Source organism: Pan paniscus, chromosome 18 (genome assembly GCF_029289425.2).
Source record: "Pan paniscus chromosome 18, NHGRI_mPanPan1-v2.0_pri, whole genome shotgun sequence".
NCBI classification, from domain to species: Eukaryota; Metazoa; Chordata; class Mammalia; order Primates; family Hominidae; genus Pan; species Pan paniscus.
In genome coordinates, this window is record NC_073267.2 from 61,207,690 (window position 1) to 61,220,915 (window position 13,226).

Here is a 13,226-nt window from a genome sequence, read left to right on the forward strand (position 1 = left end):
GGCAAATTGTGTCAAGATAAGGCGGTCAGTCATTTACATAGGAGTTTTTCAAATGTTAAGCAGGGAGCTTTTGATTTTACATCTGCAGATGCAAAACTGCTAAAATAAATAAGCCCAGTTTCCTTGCTGTGTTTGTTAAACCTCAACAATATGTGAATTCTTAAATGATGTTAGGAATAATTGATTGTGGATGTTTATAACCAGGGTAACTTTTCTTCTCCTGAAGTCCCCACATTTTATTGCTTTTCCTGAGAAAGATTTTCTTCTATTAAACATAGATGTGAATCCATGTGTTTATTTTCCCAGGAGCATTGCAACAGGTCTCCATCTTCATCACCTATAGGGCAGATTTGCTTTTACATTTTTAAAACTCATGTCCTACCTCTCTAGGAGAAACAATCAAACATCTTCTGGAAGATTAAAATTACCCACGGAAAGAAAATAAAATTGAATGATGGAAAGAAAAGAAAAAGAGGCTGTCCAGCAAAGCTGATTTCCATCAGTCAGCTGCGGGAGCTGTAACAATTTGTTTAGCAATATGATTTAACAAGAAGCATTAGCTCCGGGTATGTAGCTGCCGGGTTTTGAGAAGGCTGATGAGATGTGATTATCTCCATGCAGAAATATCAGGGTGGTTAAAAGATAATTTGAAATGAGGTTAAAAATGAAGCGACACTAAGCTTCTCTCACTTGTGTCAAAACAATTGCATCTTTTCTTTTCTTTTCTTTTTTTCCCCTTTCACTTTGATGACATTTGCTCATATTGGAGGTGGAGACATTTCTCATAGCAAACTGTAATCCTTGACTAATTTTAAATTTAATGTGGCTCTGTTTGAAAGACAGCTCTAAATTTTGATCCAAAATCAACTTCTGGATATTACAGAAAGAATTTGCAGTGTTTGTAATATTTGGTGAGCCTTAAAAGTTGCTATTTTTCACAGAACTGAAGTTTCATTTCACTACGTTAACTATATTCACGGTATAAACAGCATATGTTGATATGATAAATGACATTTGGTTAGAAAATGTCTTTGAACTTTAGCTTAAAAAATGAAAACAGGTAAAAAGAAAAAACAGAATCAAATGTTAAAAACCATATGTTAGTAAATGAATATTCTCTTTCAGATTATTTAATGACCTTAAATATAATTACTGCTCCAAATGAGAAAGTTTCAAAGCCTGAGAATATTGCTTACTTTGAAAAAATGTATTTTAGTATTAGATGTATGTATTCATCATCTAAGAAAAAGAAATCCACATAGCGATATTTACAAAATAAAGCAGTAACATAGGTGAGGAAAGTTAAATATTATCTCTATGTACATTAAGAGAAACAGGAATTGAGTCACTTGCTGAAAACTTCTAAAAAGTCCATGACAAGACTTCAGATCTTGTTCTTTTGTGTAAAAGATGCTCGGGCCATTCTGCCAGTTTTAAAAGATTAATGAACATTTAAGAAAAAGAAGCCCAAAGTTACCGTGTACACACACAACAGAACAGCTGTGTACTCACTCTTTAGGGCTGGGACTCACAGTTCAATCTGAGCAAGAAATGCTTGGAAGTTCTAAAACGCGACATTCACCTCCATGTGGAAGGAAAGGCCTCAATGTTCCCCTCCATCCCTGCTTTATCAATCAGTTGTGAATCAATTCTGCAGTGACTAATCGCCCCCAAACCCCCTTGCTCCACCATCTCTCCCTAGTCTGAGGTGCTAGAGATGTTTACGCTGATACGAGGAGATGACAATTAGTCATATTTATCCGTGCTGGGTCCATTTAATCCCCAGTGTTTTTACTCATGTCAAATCCATTATCCCAAACAAAGCTTCATACATCTTGTCGGAGATGCACACAGACTTGCCTTGTTTACTTTGAGAAGACAGATTTTATGGCAACATTAAATACATACTGAGCCCTAACTAATGGAGCCACTTGGCATGGTGAAGCAATTGCACTGGCAATTCCTATCACCCTTAACCCATTGTCGTTTAACTGGGTTCTGAAAACCCAGGGACTTCTGGCTGTGCCTTGGGTGTTCCGCGCATATCCTAAATTTTCTCCACGATTCTACATTTATGATCATTGCACCTCAGTGTTTCCAGCAATCACATAATGCAACCCCCTTCCCCCCAGTAGCCAGAGACACTTTTTCCCGAATGCCTTGAATCTCCTCCTGGCCGCTCTCATGCGTAATTTTTGAGCCTAATAAAGGAACACCTCCCTCCCCGTTTGTTTATTTAGAAAGACAAAATGTTAGGTGCTCTGTTTACTTACATTTCTCAGCACTTCTTTGTCTTCCAAACCATTTTAGCTCTTAATATGGAAGTTTTATAAGTTATTTTATCAGAAAATGCAGACCTTTGCTAGTTGACATGAACACTTAGGATGAGGCTGAGTGCTTGGAAACCCCTGATTTCACCAGGCAAAAAAAAAAAAGTAATATGTGGCATATGTTAACATCTAGGCCTGAAAACACAGCCAGTAAGAGTGGCGCAGACTAAAGGAAATCACTACTTAATTCCACAAACATTTGTTTCAGTCCAGGAATGGCACTAGAAACTTTGAGCCGTCTGTCTCCTTCCCTGAGCCGGTCGGGCACACGAGGGTCCATAACGTGCGGCACAGCGCCATCTGCTGGCAGGCCGCTCCTGGCCGCCCCAACAGCCGGCAGCCGCGGATGGCTCTGAAATCCACACGGGTTGGTGCCTCCACCTTCGTCCCCCGGGGCTTCTCGCTGCTGGGGAGTCCTGACTGTACTAAAAAAAGAAAGAGAGAAGGAGATTGTGCCGGAGAGAAAAAACAGTGCTGGAGAAACCGTTTCCAAAGATCTATTTAACATGTAAACGGAGGAAGATTAATATCTCTGGAACAGTCCCCAAACGTCTTGCCAAGGGCACAGGTTTTCAGCTTTAAAGGTGAAGTTGAGTTTATTTGCATCTAAAGCAAACAGTTGTTTCTCCTCCTTTCTTTCTCTCTGTTAAACATCGTATCCTAACCATATCCTCTTCACACTCCGGCTCTGCGTGCTTCTTTATGGAGGGGAGGTCGAGTTAATGGCAGCTGTCTGGGTGTCCAGGTTAATTCATTTCCTGGCGGCGTGGCGGTGGTGGTGAGGGGGATTCAGAAGTGCTTTTGGAGACACTGGGGCTCTGTTTGCCCATCCATTCCAGGAATCAGTGGAGGGACAGCCCCTCTCAAGGGCAGAATCTGAGGATTGTGGAAATGCAATCAACACACTTATGCGTGCGCCCACACTGCTTTGAATGGGATCCCAGACTCCAGGGAACTCATCTCTGATAAATTGCAAAAGACCCAAACTAAATGGACCAAAGAAGCAGTCATTATGCTTAAGGGAGGGACCTCACTGTAACACAGAATAAAGTGTTACCTGCAATTATTTAAGGTTGTGGGGGAAATCTCGGTATCCCAATTCTAACTACCCGGCCTTTTGCTAACTGACTGCAACACTGACTTCCAGCATCTCACATCCTCTCCTCTCTCTATCTTGCTCTATCTTCCCACTCCTACCCAGTCCCATAACAAACAAGTTGGGGTGGATGCCCTCTATGTCCACATTACTTAGGGAGAAAGGGGAGGCTGGATCCATTCCTGGTTTCCACCTAAGGATGATTTGTTTAGGCCCCTGTTGTGAGGATTCTCTGATCCTTGGTGCCTGATGGCTCACAACAGGGATTAATTGCAATTGTCTTTGTGTATGGAAGGGACTAGGCTTTTTCTTAGGGCGCTCAGCACAGCACTGCCTGCCACTGAGACGGTTCAGGGCACAGAGCTCTCTAGGCCCACAAAGAGGTCTGGCTCTCAGGACAGCCATGGGAGGGGCCTATGTCATCAGGAAAGGGCCTTGTTTTCTCCAGGGCTGCCTCTCAGCCTAAAGAGACTTTTACTCTAATGCCATGAGCTGTCCTTTTGCAGACTAGCAACCGGCTGGTGAGTGCTTTCAGGGGATTGCTTCTCTCTCTCTCTCTCTCTCTCTCCTTCATACACTTTTAGAAACAAACACAGTCAGAATCATTAATTATAGAATTGGAGGCCTAGGGTTGCCAGATAAATTACAGAATACCCACTTACATTTGAATTTCAGAAAAAGAATAGTGGTTTGATTTTAGTGTAAGTATGTCCCAGATGTTACGTGGGGCATACTTACACTAAAAGATATTCTTTGTTTATCTGACATTCAGATTTAACTGGATGCCTGTGTGTTGTTTTTGTTTTATTTTTTGTTTCCTCCCTTCCTTCTCCCTTCCTTCTTTCCTTTCTTCCTTACTTTTTTTTTTTTTTCCTTCTCAACCTGGCAACCTATTAGAGACCCTCTAGTAAAAATCTTTAGCCAGGAAACCAAAATTGGCAGAGGCAAAGTAATTTGCCCAGTTACACAGCTGGTTCGAGGCACAACTAGGGTCAGAAATCAGGTCTAGAAATTTAGTTTTGGTTCTCTTGATTAACCACACTGTCTTTACTTCCCCCAGGATAGTCAACTGGGAGCTAACATACCACATAAGCTCACGTCATAAAACCAGTTCTTCATATAATCATTTCAGAATGATTCACGCGTGCTTCAAAGAACCATAAAGTAAAATACCATTCATCTGGAAATGCCACTAGTTTATAATTTGTGAGGTTTCCTGGCAAAGTGAATCTTTACCTAGAGACACTTTTCTGGCTGAAGAGTCCCACAGCTTCCTTTTCTATCACCATTGTTCATGATTGTTTTAAGGACTTTGTTCTACCAAGTGATTTCACACTCTTAAGCACACAGTTAGATACAAGCAAAGAGTGTGCCAATTAGCCTCCTCTTCCTATTAAAGCAAAAGTTCTAAAGCCATTTCATCTTATCTGGATAAAAAGATTAATCTTAAAATACTCTAATATGTATTATTTCAAAGACTTACATTAGTTACCTATCTTGAGACTTCAAGATTGGTGGCAAAACTGTTATTCCATATTGTGGCCAACCTCAGGGCAAAAATGTGACCTTATATTTTGGCTATGCTGTGACCAAGTGTCCTTGTTCATGTCTCTTATGACATCTGAGCCTCACTTACATTATTTTTAAAAGGAGGGGTTAATTCCTTATTAAGTCCTCGAATCCGTTTTGGTTCTAAAACACTAGGTTTCTAAAAATCAGACATGCACTCTGTTAACCTCATCTATTTTTAAAGTTCCAACTGGAATTCAGCAGCAAAAATTGCATCTAAGTCTTTTTGTAAGTATCCACTGTGCCCAGGATGGTGCCACAAGCTGCCTGTGCTCCCCAAAGCAATCTGGCCATCAAAACCAAATTATAAAACCTCACACCGAGGAAGAAAAGAAAAAGGTGTTAATGAAACTAGCTGTAATGCAGAGAAAGGTCAGCTTCAGCTGCAAGCACTGAAATGAAACCATATAATTGCAAGTGGCAAAAAGGGCTCCAGGTGAGACAGGGACTGTGTTTACACCATGCCCTTCTTTTCTGCCAGTCTTATCATCTGAGCGGCTCTTTCTGGACCAGTGAAATAAGAAGCAACAGGCTGAACATCTGAACCTTCTAGAATTAGATCCAAGTGCCCCAGCCTAACAACAGATCTCCATGAGCATTTCACAGGCTCGTTATTACTGGCGAGGGAAGGTTGCAGTCAGGGGCAACAGAAAAAAGGACTGTTCTTGCAAATGATAGCAAAATCTTGTTTTGCCTGGGAGCTCCCTCTTTCCCACTTGGACTTTGTGTTTTTCTAATGAATGTAAAAGAGCAGTACATGAGGCCAGGTGGAGATAGAAGAGTGATGTTTCCCTATTTTCCTTTCTTCTTTTTTTCCTTTCTCTTTTGACTTTATTTTTAGCCTTAAAATTGCTCCTGCAGAGAAACCATTCAACACAGGTGAGACTCAACCCAGAGCCAAGGTGCTGGAGAAGCCGAGGCTGCCTTTGCTGGTGGCTTCAAGCCAGGAGACGCTTTTGTGTCTGCTGGGTGTGGTGCCCACCAAGGAGACCAGGCTCCTGTTCACAGTAATGACAGGACTATGCCTCCCAAAGACAAATGGATGAATTTTTTTGAAAATATAAAATCCTCATGTACTCTGTTTATTTCATGAATGGAACCAATTCAGGGACCTTGCTCTGAAAAATGCTATTCAAATTGTTTTCATTGAAATATTTTCTTGCGGCTCCACTTCATCTTTGGAGCACCCCAGGGGCTTTCCCTCTTAAGTACATGCTACAGTTTTGCAAGCTCCTTTTCTAGAATGGAGATGTGCTCTCAGGACTCTATTGGCCAAATCTAGACATAACCAAAAACCCAGGGACAGCGTTCTGGGGAGGGTGTTGACTATTCAGTGACTGAAGAATTAAGTACTATCCTGAGAAGAAGGTAGTGACCTCACAACCTGATCAGGCAAATGCTTAGGGCTTTGTCCCTTTCTTACAGATTAGAAAGTTCCCACATTTGCCGCTAATAATAACTAGTACTTATGAAGGTTTACTATGTGCAAAGTACTTTGCATCCAATTCTCATTTATAGGTACTGTTATTGCCATTTTATGGATGAGTAAACTGAGGCTTAAAAAGGTTTAGAAACTTGAGTAACATCACATTGCTATTAACTAGTAGAGGCAGAACTAGAAACGAAGTCTCATTGACTCTAACAGTCCGTCTTCTCAATGACTTTTGACAGTAATAGTTAAATTTTCAAGGCTGTGGTCAGCTATGATTGCATCCCTGCACTGCAGCCTGGTGATGAAACAAGACCTCATCTCTAAAAAGTAATAGTAATAATAATCATAGGTAACTGTAATTGACTACCTACTATGAGCCAGGCACAATTGTGAGCACTTTATGCATTTTATTGCAATAAAACTTCATGACAACCTTGTGAGACAAGTACTACTATTAAGCCCATTTTATGTATGAGGAAAGTGAAGGACAGAGATTAAGGAAAGAGCTGGTGACTTTAGCTACTCACCCATATTGGCCACCTGGGTCAGTGGAGGTTGTTGGCCTCTCTTCAAATCCAAAGAACAATAAAGCCTCATTCAAAATGCAAAAGAAAAATGAATTTGAAAAACAACAAACACACAGCAAAACCTACCCCTCCTCTGCCCACATCCCAACTGGACAGCTGTGTGTATCTTCTTTAGCCTTTCTTTAATTCCCAACAGAGTTTCTCTTCTACTCTTCTTCTTCATATAAATGTAAGACTTGGGGTGGGAGGCAATGTATGCCTCTAAGGTATGTGTGATTCTCTTGTTCTTCATGGCCACAGAGAATGAAGTCAGTTCTCTAACAATTGCACAATCTCTCTATCTCTTATCTTCTCTCCCTCTGTCCTCTGTCTCTCTACACACACACAAACATACACACACACACACACACACACACTTTCCTCCTTTGATCTCAAAATTCTGAAATGCAGTTTCTATTAATAGAACTTTCTGTTGATTCATTAGCTAAGCACGAGCACACCAGTTTAGGATAGAGATGCTCTGAGCCTATCTATTGCTGTGAGGCTGGGGTCTGGGCTCCTAGCCCAGGCACTAACCCACAGGCTGGCCAGCCCAGTAGCTGCCTGATGAGAGTGCAACTCTAAGGAAGCCAGCAGGTTTATTTCCCTCAGTAAATCTATTCTGATTAATGTAAACACTGTATAATACTCCACCTGTAGGTGTTGTAATTAAGGTGCATCGGGACCACAATCAGTACAGTGACAGGCAGAGGGAAAATTATTGACCTCCCAGGGATTTTTTAAGTCAGCACATTTAGTACTGTGAAAATCACCAAGTCATTAGCAGAGGGATATCTTTTAAAAAATTCAAATGAAAGAAGTCTGCTCATATTACAGCTATTTGTTTGCTAGCCTCTTTGTTCCCTTTTTTTAAGGACTTAAGTTGAAAATTCTCCCCCATTCCATCAGAGCCTCTGCAGACTAAGGGGCACCAATCTTGGTAGGAGGTAAAAGTTTTCCATCCCAGATTTGGAGGAGCAAATGGTTTCTCTAAGGGAGACTGCCGCCCAAGCCCAACGCAGAGGGGCCTAGCACAAGAGGCCACCAAGCAAGCATCCTTTTCTTGTGTTTATAGAGCCAGGATGACCATGAGTGTGACTTGCTGGGCTCCCACGTTGCCTAAGAGCTCACACCTTGGTGCCAAACTAAGCTCCGTGGACATGCGCGCGTGTGGGAGGGAGGTTGATAGCTGTAGCCTGCAGCTCTGCTTTCTGTCTTGGCATGGCTGGTGTCAGCATGCAGCCCTGGGAGGCAGACAGGCCCCTTGCCTCTCCCTGTCCTTCCGGAAATAGTACCTTCTGGCCTTCATTCCCAGCTACCCCTCCCCGACCAGAGGACTGGAGATGCTGCTTGTGATGAGTTTGAGAAGCAGAGGTGCACCCCACCACCCATCTCCAGTCAGACTCAAGAATTCCTGGACTCTGGAGTCATGCCTAACTGGGTTCTGCTTCCTGCTCTCCTAATCCCTTGCAAATCCTCCTTGTGGCCCAGTTTCCTCATCCATAAAATGGGGATAACAACAGTACATACCATGTAGTAGTACATACTGTTGTGAAAGTTGAAAGGGATGATCCATGACAAGCCTGCACAATGCCTAGCACATTGCAAATTAGGGGTCTGCGAACATTTTTGGAAAATGCTAGATAGAAAATAATTTAGGCTTTGAGGACCATATGGTCTGTGTCACAACTAGTTAGAGTTAACTCTGCCACTGCATGCTAGAAGCAGCCGTAGACCATATGTAAAGGAACAAATGTGGCTGTGTTCCAATCAAACTTTATTTACAAGAACAGGTAGAGGGCCTGATTTCGCTGTTGGGTCATAGTTTGCAGAACCTTCTTAATTTAAATAATGAATAAATGTCAGTAGCAGTTAAAACATGTAACATTAGCAGGCTGACCAGCTATTGTATACAAAGAATTGTGAGTAAATTAAGAAGATGTAATCTCGGCCCTCTTGTAACTTTTTTTTTTTTTTTGAGATGGAGTCTTGCTCTGTTGCCCAGGCTGGAGTGCAGTGGTGCGATCTCAGCTCACTGCAAACTCTGCCTCCCAGGTTCACGCAATTCTCTCCCAAGTAGCTGGTACTACAGGCGTCTGCCACCACTCCCGGCTAATTTTTTGTATTTTTAGTGGAGACGGGGTTTCACCATGTTAGCCAGGATGGTCTTGATCTCCTGACCTTGTGATCCACCCGCCTCAGCCTCCCAAAGTGATGGGATTACAGCTGTGAGCCACCGCACCCGGCCTGCCCTCCTGTAACTTATAGTGAGTATTAGGGGAGGGGAGGTATTAATTCACAAATATTAAATGAGAGTCTACTGTATCAAAGAAGGTGACACACAGATTAAAAGCTCTTATATAAAGACTAAAGCAATACATACCTTCGAAATGTTTAATTTTCATTTTATAAAATGCAACTGCCACCCCATGAAAACAAATCAGGAAGATTTTTCATTAAAATCTTAATTTTAATTCAGTTGCACTGCATTAAAATTACGTTACCTTTACAGATTTTTTTCAAGAAAAATAATAAAAATGAAATGTGCGTGAACATCATCGCATCACACTCTAAACATGGCATGCATTGCTTTAAGTACATTCAGCAGAAAGGAAAGCCATCGGATAGGTTTTGTTTCAGCTCACAGCCCGTTTGCCGAAGTCAATACTCAAGCAGTCAAAACAGCCAGCTTGATATTTTTTGATTGAACAGTCTCCTTAATTTAACCAGGGACCTAAATTGTGGAGAAGTCTGAGATCTGAGCTGCTAAAATGGTTAGGAAATAAATGGACAGAATATCCTACCTTTAAGATGCAATTCCAAAGATATCATTTAAACACATCTTGGGTTTATCAGATATGTCAAAGAATGTGTATCTATCTAGCACTCTATCTATCTATCTATCTATCTATCATCTGTCTATCTATCTATCTATCTATCTATCTATCTGCAACTTAATCTTTAAAGTCAATAAGATCAATTATACACAGATAGAGAGGCAGTTGCTTAACTTAGCTACTTGTCATCTGAAAAGAAATGAATCCTGTTTGAGAGATAAGCCAAACTGACATTTTCTACATTATAGACCATGTACTTTTCATTCATTCATTCACTCATTTTACAAATATTATTGAGAGTATACTACATGCATTGCTTATAGCTAGGGGCTAAGAAATACAAACATGAATGAACTTAAGCTCCTGTTACAAAATGCTTAGACAGAGCATATGGAGAAGACCATATTGCTGATCAGGAGGCTCTCTGGGAAAAATCCGCACACCCCATTCATTACTCTGAAGAACCTTAGTCAACATCTAGTTTTTACAGAAGCAAGGTCCCTCTTCTAACAAAGGACACCATTTTAATGCAAAGAAAGAGCCTGCATCACCTAGTTGTGTGGTAATGGCACCCCCAGACTGATGATATCGACCAACTGGCTTTTAGATCCTGCAACAACAAGAGATTCACCTGTTCCTGTGCTCTCTTTCTTCTATATGAGTCAGGCCGCTTCTCTGACAACCAATGGACTATTCCTTTCACAAAAATTGTTGAAATGGGTGCTACCTTCCTGCCACATCTATTTACTTTTACTTCCTGCTTTTTCATCTCTAAGTGATTTACTTTTCTTTCACTTTCCTTTCCTAGCACAATCTTTTCTTTTCTCTCTTTGTTTTTGAGAGAAGGTCTTGCTCTGTCACCTAGGCTGGAGTGCAGTGGCGTGATTATGGCTCACTGACGCCTTGACCTTCCTAGGCTCAGGTGATCCTCTCACTTCAGCTTCCCAAGTAGCTGGGATCACAGGTGCCTGCCATCATGCCGGGCTAATTTTTGTATATTTTTTATAGAAATGGGGTCTCATTATGTTGCCAGGCTTGTCTTGAACTCCTGGGTTCAAACAATCCTCCTACCTTGGCCTCTCAAAGTGCTGGGATGACAGGTTTGAGCCACCTTGCCCAGTCCACTAGCACAATCTTTAGGTTCAGACATTTCCCACTTCTCTTGGTCCCCTCCTCTAAGTCCCCCAGAGCAGTAACCTGGTTCACAAACATATTTTAGGTTTTATGCACTCTCGAACTTCCTTCCTCTTCTGATGTTTGACTGTGTCTCAGATGTGAGGATTGCATGGTAATACAGTAAAATTCTATGAATATGCTGGCTTCTGGGATGCAAGGGGCTTGGAGCTCCTGAGTTCTAAGCCCTAGACCAAAGTTGGCCACGGTGCTCATTTTCAAAGGCAATCACAAGATGAATATCAAAGAATGTGCACAATGCACATTGGGAAACCTGTCAGAACATTGTTGGGAAAATAAAGTGAATCAATAGAATGTCAAGAGACTCAAATGGAAAAAATATTGAATATTCATTTTCTCAGTTTCACAGGGGTAGGGATTTACTAGGACCACGGCAGCTGGTGGGATTTTCGGCTTTCCTTGGAATGGTTCAAATAATTTTTGTGCTGCGCATTGGATTAGTATTCAATTAACTCCTTTAAAATTATAATGTGCAACTTCATCAAACTTGTTAACGAGCCTACAGCACAATTAGAACAGTTAATAGCCACCAGGTACAACAAATGAATGCTGTATTTCCATAAACAGGGGATATCTGAAACAAATTCAGTGATGGTGTTTCCTATTTGCATATCTATTCTACCTTCAAAACCAGCGATACCTGTAAACATCAGAGAAAAATTACAGAAGGGTCCTTTTCTCCCATATATTTATCAAAGAAAATCTGTTGTCAAAACCTTGTAGAGATTGTTTCTTTCTAATGTGGCCGGTCCCACTCCAGGAAATCCGATATGCTAACACAACCAGCTCTTAGTGGAGAAACCTAATCGGTACGGTGTTACTTGTATTGCAAACCCATCACTATGGTTGCCAAATGTTTTAAACATAATCTCTCTCTTGCTCTTACATAGGCCATTTCAATTTAAGAAAACAAAAGATGATCCTGTGAACACTGTATCAGGCATCATTACTGGACTGAAAAAAGGATCACTTGATGGACATGCCTGGTGTTTTGTTTAGGTACATTTCACCATCAGACACTCACCCTCACTCAGAGAAACAGAGCAAACAGAAACATCCATAGTAGGGCTAGAAATTCCAGGGGAGGACCAAGAAGGCATCTGTCTTCCTGTTGATATGTAAAAAATGATTTGAAAAAGAATGCATCAGACTTCCATTATGATGATAGGATCAAGAATGCAACCTTCTGGACATTTCTGAGTTTTCTTAAACTGGATAAATAAAATGCATTGTAAGAGCTTTTAGCATTTGGTTTAATGCTAAACCATCTCTCTTGGCTGAAGAATTTTGCATTTTAATTGGATCTATTCTAAAATAACAGTGGAAAATTGATTTTAATCCTAAAGGTTGTATTCTCAATCATTTTATTCCCAGAAGCACTATTTGTAATTTTTTTCATAATAGATTTTTACCACAGGATATAACGTTATCACATGTGATACATCTTTATCTATGCCTTAGAAGGTTTCCACTCCTTTTACAAATTCAAAACAGCCTTACCCACTCTCCTTTCCGCACACATCCACACAATTATGAAAGTATCATGTTATGATTTAAATAGATTCACTACTTTTGATAGTTTGTGGAAGAAATGCTACATCTCTTTTCCATGAGGCTGTAAAACTTTCTCACCATTCTTAAATAACAGCCTAAATAATAAAATCTAAAAAAAGTACAATTTAATTTGTTTGTTTTTTTTCAGAAGTATTTCTTCTCTGGCCTTAGAAGATTCGTTTTCAAAGCGATGGTAAAATCATTGATGTACGTCTTTTCAAGAAAAAGAAAAAAAAAAAAGACTCCTAAATGCCAAACATTTGCTCTTTGGAGCATAGCAAGAAGAAAGGGAGAGGACCAGACGGCCACATCCTAAGAACAGAGTATTGTCCAGGTAGCTGTCACCCCAAATGGGATCTCTTTCCAGGTCTTTTTGTTAAAGTTTTTCTTTCCTAAATAAAACTTAATTTTCTCTCGCTAATCTTTCCAGTGGGTGTCTGCCGCTTCCTCATGCCTTGCTATAAGAAAGCTCGTAAAAAGGAAGAAATCTAAAACTAGAACAATTCTATATTCACAGTTTCTCTGACATTAAAAAGTACTCAGAAGAATATTTTTTTAAAAATTTAAAGAAACATCTGTCCAACATGGATGATTTTGAAGAAGAGCACTCCCCTTTGTCCAGAGCCATAGAAACTTAATTTAATTACA

At 40.6% G+C, this 13,226-nt stretch overlaps 1 long non-coding RNA gene across 1 annotated transcript; it reads left to right on the plus strand.

Annotated features, from left to right (window-relative positions):
- The first annotated feature begins 2,267 nt into the window (after nt 1–2,267).
- On the plus strand, nt 2,268–13,020 carry LOC130540894 (uncharacterized). The gene is made up of 3 exons (XR_008954924.2): nt 2,268–2,914; nt 11,915–12,023; nt 12,727–13,020. It is a non-coding gene; the product is annotated as an uncharacterized LOC130540894 (long non-coding RNA).
- The last annotated feature ends 206 nt before the right edge of the window (nt 13,021–13,226 follow it).